Source organism: Peromyscus californicus, unplaced genomic scaffold (genome assembly GCF_007827085.1).
Source record: "Peromyscus californicus insignis strain IS unplaced genomic scaffold, ASM782708v3 Scaffold_4__1_contigs__length_199733344, whole genome shotgun sequence".
In the NCBI taxonomy this organism is placed as follows: Eukaryota; Metazoa; Chordata; class Mammalia; order Rodentia; family Cricetidae; genus Peromyscus; species Peromyscus californicus.
In genome coordinates this window covers 40,943,404-40,962,538 of record NW_026294562.1, presented here as the reverse complement: position 1 = coordinate 40,962,538, position 19,135 = coordinate 40,943,404, and the positions used below count along the sequence as shown (strand labels likewise).

General features: G+C 41.7%; 1 protein-coding gene and 1 pseudogene across 2 annotated transcripts in view; one reads left to right on the top strand and one right to left on the bottom strand.

Annotated features, from left to right (window-relative positions):
• Positions 1-19,135, bottom strand: part of Gda (guanine deaminase) — an 83,004-nt gene that overhangs the window by 49,727 nt on the left and 14,142 nt on the right. The gene's annotated exons all lie outside the window — the stretch shown is intronic.
• Positions 1,723-2,495, top strand: LOC128094532 (60S ribosomal protein L8-like; annotated as a pseudogene).

Genomic DNA, 19,135 nt, shown 5'->3' with positions numbered 1-19,135 from the left:
GATTCAACTTCAAGAAGTCATTTTTGTAGAGCAATATGGACTGAGTCACCTTGCCAGTCCATCAATGCCTGTTTTCTTATCCAGAAACCAGAAATAATATTTGTTAAGATATGAGAATGAGCCGGGCGGTGGTGGCACACGCCTTTAATCCCAGCACTCGGGAGGCAGAGGCAGGTGGATCTCTGTGAGTTCGAGGCCAGCCTGGACTACCAAGTGAGTTCCAGGAAAAGGCGCAAAGCTACACAGAGAAACCCTGTCTCGAAAAAAAAACAAACAAAAAAACAAAAACAAAAAAAAGATATGAGAATGAAATGAGACAGCTCATGTAAAGTTCTTAGGACAGTGGTCATACATGACGGGCATCACATAACTCAGAAGTTCTGATTTTTTTATGTATTCAATTTCATTATTTCACAGTTTCACAAATACTTTGTTCATATCTGTCTGTCCCATTGGGTGGAAAATTTCATGCTTATGTCTAGTCATATCACACCCCCTGGGCCTGATGCAGTATCAACAGGTGAGAAATGAACTGTGAAAAGCTTTGGCTCTGGAAGATTTTGAAATGTAACACTAAAGTGTTTAGAATGTATTCTCTACTTGGCGTTACCAACCTGTTGCCTATGGCCACATGCATTTCAGGATAGCTATGGATATAATCTAACACAAAATTATTTCATAAATGTTTATTTTGTAATTTTTGTATTGTGTATGAGTGATTTACCACATACATGCAGTGCTTACAGAGACCAGAAGAGGTTGTTGGATTCTTTGGAACTAGAGTTACAGACCGTTGGGAGCTGCCATGTTGGTGCTGGGAATTGAACCCTCATCCTCTGGAAGAGCAGCCAGGACTCTTAACTGCTGAGCCAGTTTTCCACCTTGAACACAAAATCTTAAACTTACTGTAAAGTTTCAACACTATGAGATGTTTTTAAAGAGTTTTTTTGTGACTTGGTTGCACAATTCTCAAGACTGAACTTTGTAGATGACAGTGTCAAAAAGATGGACACACTTCCTAGATAGTTTCAAACAAGAGTCACATATGGAAAGGAACGATTGTAAGGTAGGTTAAGTGGGAAGCTTAGGGACAGCCCTTTGCTGATCACGTGAATGGTCAGGTGCAAAGTCAGCGTGGAGAAGAAGAGCAGAGAGGGAAGAAGGAGGTGCCAAAATCTTTGAATGAAAACCAAGACTGACGGTCAGCGCTAAGGGAGGAAAAGCAAGTGGGCTTTGGGATTATCAGAACGATGGCATGTGGAGCAGAGCTAGGCTGCAGCACGTGTGAACACAGCCTGCAGCTCTCAGAACAGCGGGGTCTGCAGACAGGAGTCACCAGTGCAGAGGTGAACGTGAGCTGTAACAAGATACGGTACATCTAGAGAACCGCTAACATAACACTTGCGATTTACAGTTTAGAAGAGCGAAGGGCGCTGGAAAGAAATAAAAAAGGTTCAGTCAGAGCAGAGAGTCACCAGCTCTACCTATCAGGGGCCTATGGAGAGCCTGCTCCAAAGCCACCTCCAGGGTAATGCAAGAAAATCCACGAAGGTGGCGAGGACTCGACTTTTTCTATCTGAGGGTAATTAGGAGTAAGTTTTCATCTATGACTGGTGAAATAAGGAAACACACGTGTTTCTGATATTAGCTTTCTCTTTTACATCCTCTTAAGAATGGTCTCGATTTCCTCTTTCGGCCGTGGTTGCTGGCACATTCGCCGCCATGGGCTGTGTGATCCGAGGGCAGTGGAAAGGTGCGGGTTCTGTATTCTGGGCACACGTGAAATACCTTAAGGGCGCAGCATGCCTGCATGCTGTGGACTTCGCTGAGCAGCACGGCTAAATTAAGGGCCGTAAAAGATATCATTTATGGCCCTGGTCACGGCGCTCCCCTCCCCTCGCGAAGGTGGTCTTTGGTGATCCCTACCGATTTAAGAAGCAGACAGAGCTGTTCATCGCAGCAAAGGGAATCCACACTGGGCAGTTTGTGTACTGCGGCAGGAAAGCCCAGCTGAACATGGGCAATGTTTTGCCCGTGGGCACCATGCCTGAGGGTACTATCGTGTGCTGTCTGGAGGAGAAGCCAGGGGACAGGGGCAAGGTGGCAGGAACTTCCAGGAACTATGCCACAGTCATTTCCCACAACCCCGAGAGCAAGAAGACGTGAGTGAAGCTGCCTTTAGGGTACAAGAAGGTCATTTCCTCGGCCAACAAAGCTGTTGTTGGTGTTGTGGCTGGTGGGGGCAGAATTGACAAACCTACCTTAAAGGCCGGCCATGCCTACCACAAGTACAACGCCAAGAAGAACTGCTGGCCCCGTGTCCAGGGTGTGGCCATGAATCCTGTGGAGCATCCCTTTGAGGGTGGTAACTCCCAGCACCTTGGCAAACCCCCCACTATCCAAAGAGATGCCCCTGCTACGCGCAAAGTGGTCTCATTGCTGCCCGACCGACTGGGCAACTCCGTGTAACCAAAACTGTACAGGATAAGAACTAGAACTCAGGAGCTAATAAAGTATGTCCTTTGGCTAAAAAAAAAAAAAAAAAAAAAAAAAAGAATGGTCTCTGACTCTGTCTCCACACAGCTACATATCTCCACATTGTCTGTACATATAACTATATGTCTTTCTTTACATATCTATGCCACACATCTCTATACACAGCTACATCTGTTTTCACATGTCTACACATCTTTCTTCTACATTATTCACTCACTCTTTACTTACTCTTCACCCACTCACTCACTCACACTTCTCTCATGCTTCTTCATCTCTCACTCAGCACACACACACACACACACACACACACACACACACAAACTCTTCACTCACATTCTGCAGCAGCTCTCACATAGCTCTCCACAGCCATCTCTCTCCACACACACACACACACACACACACACTTCACTCACATTCTGCAGCAGCTCTCACATAGCTCTCCACAGTCATCTCTCTCCACACCTCCCCCCACTGCTGCTTACTCAGCCAAACCCTGGACAATTAAAAGTTACATTTTCAGGTTCCTACTCATTCTCAAAACACAAGATAAGTCACATAGTTTCTCTTAGGCTAGTAATGTCACATTGACCCATGCACATAGCTCTAAGTTGGTGAGGAGTCCCCAGACATTAAACAATTAGCTGCACCTTGAGTGGTCAGGATAAGCGTAGGAAGAGAGCTACTTCAAGGACTGTGTCTTGATGTAAACAGCCTGGCCTTGATTTAGCAATAAACAACACTGGGAATCAGTCTTTGTGTATTTTCTGTAGGGGCAGCTCAGTCTGTTTTGGATTTGGTCTAAGGTTTTTGCAAAATGTGTAAAAGGCTGTCTTTGAGACCGAGAATACTGTTATTTTCCGGGTGTCAGTAAAGAAGACTATCCTGGTAATATTTCTGTTCATCAGAGTCATACAGCTTAAACAGAAATCCACAGCTAAATGTGTGCCCAGAGATGGAAAACACTACCTAAGGGCTGTGGAAAGCACCCCACAGCTGTTCTTATAGGGAAGTATAATGGTGGCACCCAAGAAAGTTATAGACAGAAAACAACCAGTTTCCATAGCCAGTGACCCCACAGTTGTGCCAGGTGGGGTTCCCATTAGGGGGTTACACATCTGGTAACTTGTCAAACACTAGTTGTCACCTGCTGTATACTGCCACGGCCCTCAGCACCTACCCTTATCTAATGTAAGTCCTCCCTCCCCCCCTCCCAAAAAAGGAGAGGGTATGAGGGAGGCAGGATGAGGAAAGAAAATGGCTGAGTTTGTCAGAACTGATATAAGACACAGATCCAACCCAAGACTACAGAAGGCAGAACGCACATGCTTCATCCTCCCGAGCAGAATGAACTGTAGAAAGGGAGGCGAAGGACAGGCATGTCGTCTCAGAAGCAATAATAGAAGTCCGGGAACAGCCGACAACGGCTTTCCAAACGCTCAGAGGACAATTACTGCCTGAGATGCTGCCTCCAGCAGAACTACTTTTCAAGGACAAGAGCACAATAAAGACGCTGTTCGATTTTAAAAGCTAAGGGAGGCGACAGAGCTGAGGTTGGAGAAAGGCAAGTGCCTGCCACTTCAGCACTCGGGAGACACAGACAGGAGGGTCACAAATGCAAGGCCGCTTGGGGCTACATAGTGAGTTTCCAGCCAGCTTGAACTAGATACCAAGACCCTGCCTGAGCAAAACTAACTGAACAAATTCTAAAGGAATTTCTGAGAGCAGCAAGCCTACACATTAAGGGAATTCTAGAACGTGGATTTCAAACTGTCTCCACAAAGTCAGACATTATGAAAAGAACAGTAGAATGCTTGGAGAATCAAAACTGATAAGCTCAAAGTTTGAGGCATGAATATTATGAATATTATCATCTACAATGTTAATGAATCAGGAAACACTAGATTAGGCTGAAGAAAATTTCATGAATGGAGAAGACAGAAGAGTAACAAGGCTTGACCACATTTGTAGGCTTTCACAGGCTCTGGCCTTCTCTTCTATTCTGTGTCTGGCCACCTGCCCTCCCAAGCATGGACCACACATTGCCTCAGCTCTCTGCTGGTTTGCTCCCCGCCTCAGAATGCCATTTCCTGCCTAACTTTGGACAGGCTGCAAGTCCTAACTCAGATGGCTCCTCATCTGTGCAATTCTATTAAAATAAGCCTGTCAGGACTAGCTTCCTCCATTCCATACTTCCTGGCAGCTCCTTTGTTCTTAGTGGGCCACCTCTGTCTGTTAAAGACAATAAGCAGGTAGGCATGAGATAATTTGGGGCCCTTTATATTTTCAGTAACCCACAAATATTTAAAGTGCTTTAAGGATCAAAATTAAAAATGAATAAGACCCAAGATGATTATATTCATCATTATAATTTATAGGTTGAAACATAATACAAAATAAATATTCTTTCAAACTCAAAATTATCAGCATGAGTCTTAAAATTTTGTATAAAGTATGAATAATATAAATTATATATTTGTATATACACAATATACCCCAATTATATCTATATCATTTTAAGTAGGGCATCATGAAGGTTTTAATTATAGCCTCATTCCATAGTATTTTTAAATTTGTTTAAAAAGTGTGGTCCCCAGTCCCCTAATCAACAGCATTCTTAAATAATTTTTAATTAAAATGTTGGAGGTGGGCAGAACATTTTCATATATACTGACTTATCTCACCATTGAAGTGTCTATCACAGATAATCTATGTCACCATCAGCCATGTGCAACGCAAAGGAACTCACAGGAGGGGAGGCAGTATGTCTTTATCTTTGTGACCCTATCACCCATCACAGTCCAGCACACAGTAAACACTCGATACATAATTATGGATTTGAAGCTCTTGCTGACTTGCTCTCAATAGAAAATGTTTTCTAAAACTCAAACAAAGGGATAAGTGGAGACCCAACTGAAATGGCTGTTCTGGTGCCCATTTCACCAATGTGTAAGATGTTGCCAATTCATACTCACATAATCCTCTGAGAAACAGAATTCCTTCTAGCACCCAGCTATCCCAACTTGTAAGCTGAGAGGTTTTCCTGTATTATTTAACTTATAAACTCTCCTTTATATACAACTTGAAAAAAAAAAACATTATTGGGTATTGAGAAAACCTGTTTTGGTGTAAAGGCAGCAGCTAAGCTTGGTTGTTCTGATCTTTCATGTGCATCTTTATTTCTCCAGGTACCACCTGCATCCTCTTGGAGGGTCCCCTCCACCAACCAGCACTCTACCTCTAAACTCACTGTGTATAAATGTCCCATCCCAAGATCTCCAAGCTAATTGGGAGTTCAACACTTAGTACATGCATGGTCACACACAACAGCATTCACTAGTCCTACCCAATACATTTTTCTTGCAGATACCAAAAAATGATCTTTGATGTCTATTCCTCAATCTTAAAATGAAAATGCATCTTATTGTCCCACCTGTTTGTCATTTTTCTCTTTTCAACCTTGTTGGTCACTGGGACACAACTAACTGTACAGACTAACAGAGGACACTCCCTCCCAGAGTTCTGGTACAAGGGTCCTTCCTGTACCTTCTGTGGAGTTCCTGTAGTCACTAGCTACATAACTTTTGGGACCATGGCAAGGCTTTCCATCACGGCCAGTGTGCTGGCTGGTTTTATGTCAACTTGGCACAGGTTAGAGTCAACAGAGAGGAGGGAGCCTCAACTGAGAAAAATGTCTTCATAAGATTAGGCTGTAGGCAGGCCTATAGGGCATGTTCTTGATTAGTGATTGATGGGGGGAGTCCAGTCTATGGGTGGTGTCATCCTTGGGCTGGTGGTCCTAGATCCTATAAGAAAGCAGGCTGAGCAAGCCATGAAGAGTAAGCCAGTAAGCAGCACTCCTCCATAGCCTCTGCATCAGTTCCTGCCCTGTTTGGGTTCCTGTCCTGTGTTGTTGGTTTTTTTTTTAACTCTTTTTCGGGGGCCCTCCACCCAGGTCCCAAATAAATCACACATGGGGTCTTATTCTTACTTATGATTGCCCGGCCTTAGCTTGGCTTAGTTTCTAGCCAGCTTCCTTAATTTATCCCATCTACCTTTTGCCTCTGGGCTTTTCCCATTTTCTTAATTCTGTAAATCTTACTCTTACTCCATGGCTTGCTGTGTAGCTGGGTGGCTGGCCCCTAGAGTCCTCCTCCTTCTCTGGCTACTTCTAGATCTCAGATCCCTCCTCACAGTTTTCTCCTTCTATATATTCTCTCTGCCTACCAGCCAGCCCCGCCTATCCTTCCTTCTGCCTTGCTATTGGCCAGTTCTTTATTAAACCATCAGGTGTTTTAGACAGGCACAGTAACACAGCTTCACAGAGTTAAACAAATGCAACATAAACAAAAGAAACACACCTTAAAATAATATTCTACTACAGTCCTGACTTTCTTTGATGATGAACTGTGATGTGGAAGTGTAAGCTGAATAAACTCTTTCCTTCCCAAGTTCTTTGACCATGGTGTTTCTTTACAGTAAGAGTAACCCTAACTAGGATAGTTAGAATGCTGGCTGGGGGAGCAACGGTGTAGCAGAGTTCCAGGGTCCTCTTCAAGAGTCAACCCTCAGTGACCTAGCTTTCTACACTAGGCCCAACCTCCAAAAAGTTCCACCAACTCCCAACAGTGCCACCAGTTGCAGCCAAGCCTTGAATCTGTGGGTACCTGTCACGTTAATCACAAAGCCATTCCCAGTTCCTCTGGAAAAATCAAACATTTTATATTAGCTTATTTTTATCTGGCAAATACATCTGAGGAGCTAAGAGATAGCAGAGAAGTTAAATGTGGTTCCATTTGTTTCTACTCAGCAGAACTCCAAAGACTTTGTGCCTGTGATTTGCAGACAGTCTTTATCTAAGTCGCTTGAGGAAACTCATTCCAATTTGATTTATGGATCCTGCTTATGAAGTTGATAGCAACATAAAAAGAAATGATGCTGGCTATCTGGGGGGCACATCCTCAGAATAGCCAAATGAAGTAAAATTATGACTCCATTTATAAAAGAATAGATTTTTTAAATTTTATGAGGGGTGTTTTGCCTGCATGTATATCTGTGCATCATATTGCATGTAGTAGTCTCAGGAGGCCAGAAGAGGGCACCAGAGCCCTGGGACTGGCTTTATAACGGCTGTGAACTGCCATGTGGGTGCTAGGAATTAAACCCATTGAGTCATCTCTCCAGACCCAAGAACAGATTTTATTTTATTCTGAATATTTAAAAAAAAAATAACAGCCGGGCGGTGGTGGCGCACGCCTTTAATCCCAGCACTCGGGAGGCAGAGCCAGGCAGATCTCTGTGAGTTCGAGGCCAGCCTGGGCTACCGAGTGAGTTCCAGGAAAAGGCGCAAAGCTACACAAAGAAACCCTGTCTCGAAAAACCAAAAAAAAAAAAAAAAACAAAAAAAAAAAAACAAAAAAAATAAAAATAAAAATAACAGAGACCATTTCCTCCTGAAAATCAGATACAAGGAACTCTTACCTGTTCTCAGGTCTGGAATACAAACTTTTTTTTTAAAATCACTTTTTTTCTGACCAGTGTATTCCAATAAGAAATATTTCATGTGACATGATACTGTCTCCTTGTTTATGTTCTCTTCATGACGGTTCCAAATTAGGCTTGGTGCTGGGTGTCACAGCATCCACACTTTGTAGGCCTTATTAAATGATCTCCTTAGTTCAACTCCTGCAGCTAAGAAACGAAATGCAGAACACGCCCAGATCCTGGCCCTGCAAATTCTTCCCCTATGTGAAAGTCCTGGCCACATACAACTTCCAGTTGACTCTCCTGCATTTCCCAAATCTTAAGCCCACCTCAACTAACTCTAATGTTCTAGCGGGGGCTCAGTGTGTGACTAGAGTTGTTATCTAGCAAGTATGAGATCCTGGGTTTGTCCCTCAGCACCACTACAAAGACGTGTAAATAGACAGATGATGGCAGATGGCTCTAACATGTAGCAACATGAATAGTGTCATTGCAAATAATTAGAAATTTGATTTTTTTTTTTTCAGAAAATCAATGTCCTTGGAAGGGTCCCATAATTCTTCAGAAAGTTCACTGACATATTGACATAATGCCTCGGAAGTTTGCCATGGCAAGACAATAAGCCAAAAGACAATGAAAGTATACAAGGACTGGCGACTATATCCTAAGACTATCACACACCTCCAAACATTTAAATACCAGTATAATGTTCAATTTTTCCCATAGCAGAACAGCTATAAATAGCCTGTAGAATCAGGCTGTTAGACTGAAAGTACCTTCAATAAGGGACTCAAACTATCAGTGACTGTTTCTTCATCTAAAAAAAAATGGATATAAATAACATTTAGCTTACCAGGACCCTTCAACGAGATAATAAATTAAATTTTGGATTCGTGCCTGGCATACAGTAACTGTATTCACCAGCCTTCCATCACTGTGCCAAAATACCCAGGATAATCAGCTTATAAGGAAGGTGCAGTGCATTGTGGGTCTGAGTGTGTGGTAGACAAGCCATGCTCACTTCATAGTGACCAAGAAGCAAAGAGAAAGAGAAGAAAGGATGAAAGGATGGGGGTAACAATATCTCCTTCAAGGCATGATCTGAGTTTTTCCCCACTAGACCTTTCCTAAAGCTTCCATTACCATCCAGTACTATTCAGTCTTTGAGGGACACAGGGTCACACAATGATTTACCGTTACTAGCAATAATCATTTTCTAACCCATTCCACAAACATTTGCAGAGCACATTCTATATCTAAATTACACAACCCAGCTGTAAAACATGGTGTGATCAATGTATACTCACAGAATCCATAGACTACAGCAGTAACAACACCTGTGAAAATAAACTACTTTTATAAGAGTACATATTTCTTATTCACAAATTGTCTCCAAAAATACTATGTTTCATTAAAACGCTAAGCTTTGGTGGTTTTTCAACTGCATTTTCTAAGCGTGTGTGTGTGTGTGTGTGTGTGTGTGTGTGTGTGTGTGTGTGTGTGCCCTCAGAAGCCAGAGAGTGCATCTAATCCCTTAGAGCTGGGTTTACAGGTAGCAGTGAGTGCCTGATGTAGGTACTGTGACCTGTTTTGTTTTGTTTTTATAAAGTTGTCATTTTTTAAATTTTTATTCCTTTATTTATTTGTCATCCCGACCACAGTTTCCCCTCCCTCCTCTCCTATTGCCTCCCTTGCCCTCCACCTCTTCCCATCCACTCCTCCTCTGTTTCTATTCAGAAAGGATAAGGCCTCCCATGGCTGGCAACAAGGCATGGCATATCAAGTTGCAGTAAGACTAAGCACCACCCTTGTATTAAGGCTGGGCAAGGCTACCCAGTAGGAGGAACCTGTTCCCAAGAGCCAACTAAAGCTTTAGGGACAGCCCCTGCTCCCATTGTTAGGAGTCCCGCAAGAAAGCCAAGCTACACTAATGTCACATATAACTAGAGGGCCTAGGTCAGTCCCATGCAGGCTCCCTGGTTGTTGGTTCGGACTTTGAGCTCCTCTGAGCCAGGCTAGTTGCTTCTGTGAGTTTTCCTGTGATGTCCTTGACCCCTCTGACTCCTACAATCCTTCCTCCTTCTCTTCAGCAGGATTCCCTGAGCTCGGCCTAGTGTTTGGCAGCAAGTGGTCTGATTCACTGAGCCATCATCTCTCCAGCCCTTTCAATACCCTCTTGAGAGTTACCACGTATATGCCAGGGTGAGGTGACACACAAAGGCACTTCAACTTGACAGCTAAGGACGGGACATTGACCAGCACACACAGTCAAACAGAACTGTAGATTGTCTTTGAGGTTGCTCTGTGGGATAGTCACACCTGTGTGTGACAGGGTGACACCAAAATCATCACATCGAGAGCCTGGGAGCAGAAATGCCAAGACTGGACAGATGGAGGATTAACATGCTCTTAGATCAGTTTTTGCTATGCCCAGAAAAGCAGCACATCGAGGAATCAGGTGTTATTTAAGTTACATCACATGGCCATCAAATTGCTAAATGTTCAAGTAAATGTCCAAGAATTCATCTTGAAGGTTGACTTTCTGGTTGAGGAAATGAAATTCTCATGAATATTTGAAATTGAGGCTAATGCATGGAGGCACTTTTGTGTGCATCTGATTGGTGTCATGGGCTGAGTGAGATGTGAAAGCTCTGAGAAAGGACAGTGGGGTGTTTCCAGGAGATGATGAGTGAGGTGAGTATAGAGAGGGGTGAGAGAGAACAATGAGAGTTGTCAGAACACAGTCAAAACAAACTATGACCCATGGTAAACAACACCTCAGGGAACTGTGAGGGAGGCTCCAGGAAGAAAAGGCAGAGGACTTTTACCTCAGGTGAATTTTGTTCCCTGGATTGGTCTTGGATGTGATTTCATGCCTCCTGCAACAAACATTTACACTCAATTTATAAGACATGTCTATTCTTGTTGGATGTCAGAACACAGCTCTAAAACCCAATCTGGTGAAAGGCTATGCTGAGCGCTGTCCCCTGTACCCTGAATCTGGATAAGGCCTGCTGCCTCGTTTTCAAGCTTTCCCAGATATCAACTGTACTATGTGCCAGACAATTGTGTTTAAACTTCCTGAGAAGGTTCTGGGAGAGGGCTGCTCTCTTCATATCTAGCATGTGCTTACTGGAGTAAATAAATTACATGTTTTTCTGAACTCAAATAACCTTTCTTGGATCGCAGCTTTCTTTGTTTCATTCATGTGTAATAGCACACCGAAACTGAAGGACGTTTGTCTACAGCATTAGCCCGCCCCATTCTTTCAGGTCCTCCTATCCCAGGTCCAGCAAACAGATCTGCACAGGTTGGCGAAAGTTGACAGAGGGTGTGGACCAAAATATGGGAAGTTCAAAGATATGGAAAAAAATGTAAGTTGGTACAACAGCACTCGCCTTGCCTGGCATGCCCCATTATGTCCCTCCTCCTCTTGTCCTCTCTCTCCCTCTGCCTACCCACATGCCCCTTCCAAAGCTCCCAATCCTGTCTGGATTGCAAGAGACTTTTCCTTATTCTCATTTCAATCGCCATAAAGCTAGCACAAATCCTGTGTTCCTCTTCCTTCCCACGGACTGTTTGGACAGATGGGGGCGGGTGATGGTGTGTGGGGGGGGGGCGGGTAAGAACGATCGTAGAAGCCTCCATTCATGCAGCCAAAGGTTGTGATTTCCTTAATATGAGTCATTGACATGTTGTTTTGCTCAACTGGATTAAATCATTTTCCATGTACAGTCATCACTTGAGAGGGAAGTAGGAGAGGCTGGGGAGGCTGTTCTCATTTTCAACCGCTTCCCTGGAACCAAAGGTTTTTGTTTTGATGTGGTGTTTGTTCTCAGTGCTAAGGACTGAACATAGGGCTCAGCACATGCTAGGCAAGTCCTCTGGCCCCGAGCCACATCCCCCCAGCTCTGCAATTCTGAGTAATGAAAACATCTAATTCCATCATCTTACTTAGTTTTATTTATTTCATTCTTGGAAAAATCTCAATTCTGTAGAAAAGGCATGCCAGTTTGACCCTAAGAAGTGAAGCATCACTACTGGCATCCTGTTTTTTTTTGAAACAAAGAAACGGACTGTATCTAGCATTTGAGTGACATAGAGATACTAAATTCCATTTCTGAGATACAGTGGTAAGATTTTTAAAATTATATGTTTGTAAGTGTTTTGTCTGAATGTATGTCCTTGCACCATATGCACGGAGGACCTGTGGAGGGCAGAAGGCAGTGGTGGGTCCACAGGAACTGGAGTTACAGGTGGTGGTTCACTATCAGGCTCCGTGTGGGTGCCGGGAACTTGGTCCCCTGCAAGAGCAGCCAGTGCTCTTAACTACTGAGCCACCTATCCAGCCCCATCATTTAATTTGTAATAGGGCTTCAACTAGTTCTGAACTCCGACACTTAAGTTTGTCAATGCTATGGCATCCATTCAAGCTAAATATTTGTAAATGGGGAAAGTAGCATTTTAAAACATATATTAATCTATTCTTTGAGAATTTTATGCATGCATAAGACATATTTTTATCATATCCCTACCCACTGTCTCTCCAAGACCCCCTACCAGGACTCCCTCCCAACTTCAGGCCCTTTTTTTAAAAATTATTTTATATGTACATATATATTCTGTGGAGTCAAATTAGTACCAAAAGCAGCATCTTAATTTCTAAAGTGTCCTTGGACAGAAATTTCCCTACACAGCACAGGAAGACTGGGACACACTGTACGAACTAGGACTATGTCAAAGGAATTTATAACCAGTGGTTTAAACATATGTGTGTCACTTGAAATGAAAAGATCCATAAAACATTAGCAGAGTGTTCGAAGTCTCCAGGGCAGGAAGGTAGGGACTGTGACCCCAGAATGGTGTCAGCACCAATATTTGCATCAAAGTCCTTTGATAAGCACTAGGACACTGATGTAGCTTGCCTTATCTCTTCTGCCCCATTTACTTCTAACCTTTCTGTTTCTTTATGGTTTATTACAAGTTCCTGGTTCCTCTCCCCGCTGGGTCTTTTCCTGGGCCTTTCCCATCTCTCTTTTTCCAATTAATATCTATATAACCTTCAAGCAAAGCTTAAATAGACCTTCATTAGTGATGCATCCTTGAAGTGCCTCAAAAGAAGCTAAGTCCTCTGGTCTTAAATCTACACAATATTCAGCGCTTTTTCCCTTGATAGCTGTTATATACTGATCTACATGCATTCGACTATGGTCTTAGTCACTGTTCTATTGCTCTGAAGAGACGCCATGACCACAGCAACTGTTATAAAAGAAAGCATTTCATTGGGGGCTTGCTTACAGTTTCAGAGGTTTAGTACATTACCACCATGGCAGGGAGCATGGAGGCATGCAGGCAGGCACTGAGCAGTAGCTGAGAGCTACATCCTGATCTGTGGGCAGAGAGAGAGCCTCAGCCTGGTGTGGCTTTTGAACCCTGAAAGCTCACCCTCCAGTGACACACCTCCTCCAATGAGGCCATACCTTCTAATCTTCCTCAAAGAGTGCCAGTCCCTGGTGATTAATCATTTAATAGGCTATGGAAGCCATTCTTCTTCAAACCACTACCCACCACAACTGTTGATTCTGAGTACATAAAAAAATGAAGAAAGAAAGAAAGAAAGAAAGAAAGAAAGAAAGAAAGAAAGAAAGAAAGAAAGAAAGAAAGAAAGAAAGAAAGAAGAGTACTGTGTCTCTTTTGCTTATCATTTTTTCCTATCATCCTAACCTCCTGGCTTTTCATCAGCTGTTGTCAGCCCTCAAGAAGTCAGAGCATAATGGCTCCACAGGCTTTGCAGGGACATAAAGTATAAATGGATCTACTGAGCTAGGGACTCAAAATAACTTCTAAGTTTTTTTTTAAAGGGGGAGTCCAGGCTCTCAAGCATCCATTCCTCACATGCACCTGCTCCCCACACACAGAAAAAAAACAATTACTGGGTTAAATAGTACAGGACAAAAAACATCCACCTTGCTGTGCAGAAGGTACTAACTATGTTACTCCCTGAGGGTAAGCACGCAGATCCCAACCAGCCAAGACTAGTAACTATTCCTCATCTACTCTGTACTCAGAATTGCAGTCCATTCTGTCCATTCTTTCATTCCAAAGCACTCATTGGATGCCAGTTTTTGGTTTTGTTTTTTTGCAAAAGCACTGTCAAATACTGTGAGGAACAGGAGATGGCTAATAAGAGCTCCTATTTGTAGAGGGTGTACCATGTTCCAGGACCATAAATTGTTAAGTAGCAATTTGCAAGCAGCACTCCAAATAAATTGCCCTTTCATGGAGAATCAAAGCCTCCACAACAATGTGAAACTAAAGGAATAAGCAGGCCTTTGTGATTTACATTGTGCCTTTTACTTAAGTCAAGTCAAAAGCATTGAGAATTGTGAAGTTTCAGGGTCTAATTAAAATCTACTCTTTTGGGGGTCTTAATTATGTAACAGGACATGAGACTAGCAAGAGCTCCCCTTGCTAAATATTCCATTATTGAGTATCTAGAGTGGAAAATCCCAGAATTCTCATTCAAATCATTTGGAAGATATTTTTGCCATTGTACATTTGACTGATGTCTAAAGTCAACTTTTCCAATCTGGTTAACCCATGGCAAAAAAAAATCTAACCATCATTTACCCAACATATACTCATCTAAATGCCTACCAGATTCAAGTACTGTCTACACAAAAGTGACAAAACTCAGGACCTGTCTTCGAAATTAGGCTATGGGGAAGATTCCTGAGGTCAAAGAAAGGCCATAAAAGATTCTGAGCAGAAATAGGAGACACAAAGAAGCCAGGGGTCAGCTTGCCTGTGAGCTGAAGGGCAGGAGTGCTGTCAGTAAGAGCTTCATTACAGAAGTGACACTTACATTAGTGGATCTCGTTTTGTTTTGTTTGCAATAGGGTCCTATGTAGACCAGGCTAGTCTCAAATCCACCATATAGTTGAGATTGAGGCTGGCTTTGAACTCTTCCTGATCCTCCTGCCTCCATGTCCTGATTGCTGAGATTACAGGTGTTTATAACTAGGCTCATCTCAAGTTGACTCCTTAAAGATTCATTGTTACAGTAGGCAGAAGGTAAAGGGATATGGACAAAGAGAAAAAGGCATAACCTATGGAAGGCTGGGAAATTACTAAAGCTAGATGTATCCCATGGTGAGGCAACCAGGAGCCATGACATAGTGTTTTCTAGAACAAGTTGATGTTGTTGGTTATTTTTGCTCTTTTGGAGGGCCCCCAATCCAGCTCCTAAATAAGTCACACATGGAGGCTATTCTTAATTATAAATACCCAGCCTTAGCTTGGCTTGTTTCTTGCCAGCTTTTCTTAACTTTAAATTATTTCATCTATCTTTTGCCTCTGGGCTTTTATCTTCCTCTGTTTCTGTATAGCTTTCTTTACTTCTTTCTCCATGGCTGGCTGTGCAGCTGGGTGGCTGGCCCTTGATGTCCTTCTCTCCTTGTTCTCTCCTCTTTCTTCTTTCTCCCAGATTTCTCCTTCTAGTTATTCTCTCTGCCTGTCAGCCCCACCTATCCTTTCTCCTGCTTCACTGTTGGCCATTCAGCTCCTTGTTAGATCATCATGTGTTTTAGACAGGCAAAGTAACACAGCTTCACAGAGTTGAACAAATGCAACAAAAGAAAGCAACACATCTTTGCATCATTAAACAAATATTCCACAGCATAAACAAATATAACACACCTTAAAATAATATTATACAACATTTTTCCCTTTTTATCTAAACAAAAATGAAAGTTTTATCTTTAACATATTAAGACTGTATACAATAAGAACAATTATCAATTAAGAATTACATTTACAATATTCTGTCTATTTGTAGTTAGCATATTCAGAGAAAATAATACATTATCTGTCTTATCTTAGTGAATCCAAAATTTTGTACCTAATTTACTTTCTATCATATCTAAGGAAAATTGCAACTATAACTATCTAGTCTTCAACTCTATCAAAGACCCAGAAGGATGTAATATTATCTAACAACAGAGACATTTGGCTACCTGGACATTCACCCAAAGCCTTTGCAATGTTGGGGCATCCATCTTCAGCCTACAGGTCCAGAATATCAGGCAAATTTTTCAGTGAAGCAGGAAATTTGAAGGACTGTCCTGCCTAGTATTGGCAAAGTTCATCAGTCCCTTTCCTGTGTGTCCTGTAGAATATCTGGCAGACTCTTCAGTGAAGCAGGAATTTTGAAGGATTGTCCTGTCTTGTTTTGACCAAGTTTGACAGTCTTTTTCCTGTATATCCTGCATGTCCAGTCTGCACAGCACACTGTCAGCAGTCAAAGGCAAGAGCAGTTTCTTTGCCCAGTGGCTAATCTTGCCACAATGAAAACAAACTCCATAAGGAGTTTCTTCACTGCCCATCATCTTCTCTGAAGTAAATTGGTGCTGCCAGGAGCAGATGTGTCTCATTGCCATGAAAAACCTTAGGTTAACAAAACATTTAAAATGCCATATTCTAGTGGTCTTTGAAGTGTTTGAAGAGCATTTATCTATCTAAAATATACCTATTGAACTTAGAAAACATACCTAATGTGACTACAAGTTTGATTATTGTACATTAACTACTAACCTCATTTCTTATTTATACATTGCATTTTTAAATCAGCTGTATAGACACAATACCTCAAACAAGAATAGAAACATATATACAGTGTAACAAAATTAATTTTGAATTTGTATCAATATTCCAAAATCCATGCCAATGCAAAATATCTGAGATTAATAGTTGTCTTTTTATTCTATATTCCCCTAAATATAACAAACATCCATGATCCACCAAATAACCAAAAGCCTCCCACAACCCAACTCTTGGGAATGTGGACATTATTTTCTCTAAATTTCTTCCTGCTGTCTGCAGATGAAGCATCTTTAGGGTCCCAGAGAGAAAATTTGAGATAATGGCCAAGTTCTGGGAAGACCAGCTTTAACCTTTGTTGATAGATATCACCTGTCAAGGTTCAGAGGTCTCCCTTGATCAAACCTGATCCATATTAACCTGGAACAATCCACAGTCTCTTGTTTTCTGTGGAAATAAAACTCCAAAGCATTTTTTATTTCCATTTGATAAATTTATTTTTTTACTTCTTTTTTAAAGTCAAGACATTTCTAAAATATCTAGATTGGTTGAATTTAACAGTCCAGTTCACAATCCCATGTCTCTCAGCAGCTATTATTTGCTTGTCAGCATTCAAAATATTCAAAATCAACACAATAGCATAAAGGATTCAGACTCCCTGTGTATTTCCCGTCTCTACATGGCTTATTCTTTTTTATTATTTAACTTCTCTCTTTAAAGACTTCATTTTTTTTTGAGACAGGGTTTCTCTGTGTAGTTTTGGTGTCTGTCCTGGATCTTGCTCTGTAGACCAGGCTGGCCTTGAACTCACAGAGATCCTCCTGGTTCTACCTCCCAAGTGCTGGGATTAAAGGCATGTGCCACCACTGCCCGGCTTGAGTTTATTATATTTGAACTATTTCTTTCTATGACTGTCCATACCCTTTTTCTTTCTTAAGCCTATACACATTGTAAAACACACTGAAACCTGTTCAGAGTTATTCTGTCTGGACCTCTTTTATTGCGTATCTTTCAGCCTTTTTTGTCTGCATGAGTGAAAAGCTCCTAAGCAGTGAGGCTAGGACCTCTGCATAGCTTTGGCTGCTGGCCCCGAACACTTCTTGGGGTTGGGAAAGCCAGACCTAAGGCTTATGGTTCAACTGGAGGAGGTTTGTGACCAAGAGCTGCATTAAACCTTCCTAGCTATGGAAGCCAGTACCTGCATTGCCACAAGCATTTTTGTTTGTTTGTTTCTGGGGTTTTTTTGGTTTTAGTTTCGTTTTTTTTGTTTTTTTTTTTTACTTACCTTGCCATTTTTATTTAGTGCTACCAATTGAACATCAGCACCTCTTAAAGGATCCATGTCTTTTTTCTTTTCTTTTTCTTTTCCTGCTTTCTCAGGCCCTACATGGAAATACAACCCACGTTGGTAACACCAAAATGTTGTTGGTTGTTTTTGCTCTTTTGGGGGGCCCACCACCCAGCTCCCAAATAAATACACAGAGGCTTTTCTTACTTATGAATGCTGAGCCTTAGCTTGGCTTGTTTCTTGCCAGCTTTTCTTAACTTTAAATTATTTCATCTATCTTTTGCCTCTGGGCTTTTATCTTCCTCTGTTTCTGTATAGCTTTCTTTACTTCTTTCTCCATGGCTGGCTGTGCAGCTGGGTGGCTGGCCCTTGATGTCCTTCTCTCCTTGTTCTCTCCTCTTTCTTCTTTCTCCCAGATTTCTCCTTCTAGTTATTCTCTCTGCCTGCCAGCCCCACCTATCTTTTCTTTTGCCTTGCTATTGGCCATTCAGCTCTTTATTAGATCATCATGTGTTTTAGACAGGCAAAGTAACACAGCTTCACAGAGTTGAACAAATGCAACAAAAGAAAGCAACACATCTTTGTATCATTAAACAAATGTTCCACAGCATAAACAAATATAACACACCTTAAAATAATATTCTACAAGTTGATTTTCAGAACGTGTGGATAAAATGTTCATAGAAACAGTAGCCAAAGGTTGTAAACAATCTAAATGTCCCTCAGCTGAAGAACAGGTATTTTTTAATGTGGCATTACCAAACAATGAAATGGTACTGAGATATAAAAAGGAATGAGTTTTGGCACACACCATGACACAATAAGCTTTGAAACTGTGCTAAGTGAATAAAGCTGTACACAAAAGGTCATTAATTATTTATGTTCATTTGTTAACAAAATCCAACATACACAAATATAAAGGAAGCAAATTAGTGACTCTAGAGCAATGAGGGAAGTTAGTTTGGTGCAGCTGCTCAATAGGTTATGAGTTTCCCTGGGGGAGTGAACAATTACAGAACTAAATACTGGTGATGGTAGTGATAAATGTCCAATGCTCTGAATACAGAAAACAAAACTTTAAACATTCTTTAAAATGTATGTTGCACATATTTTACTACAATTTTAAAAAAACAAGAGAGTACAAAGATTAAAGTAAAAATACAAGGGTTCAAAAAAATAAATAAAACAGTTTGACAACACAAAGACTTAAAATTACTCTCCATGTGACCAACTTTCCAATCACACACTACAAAAAGAAAGTGTTATTTGGGT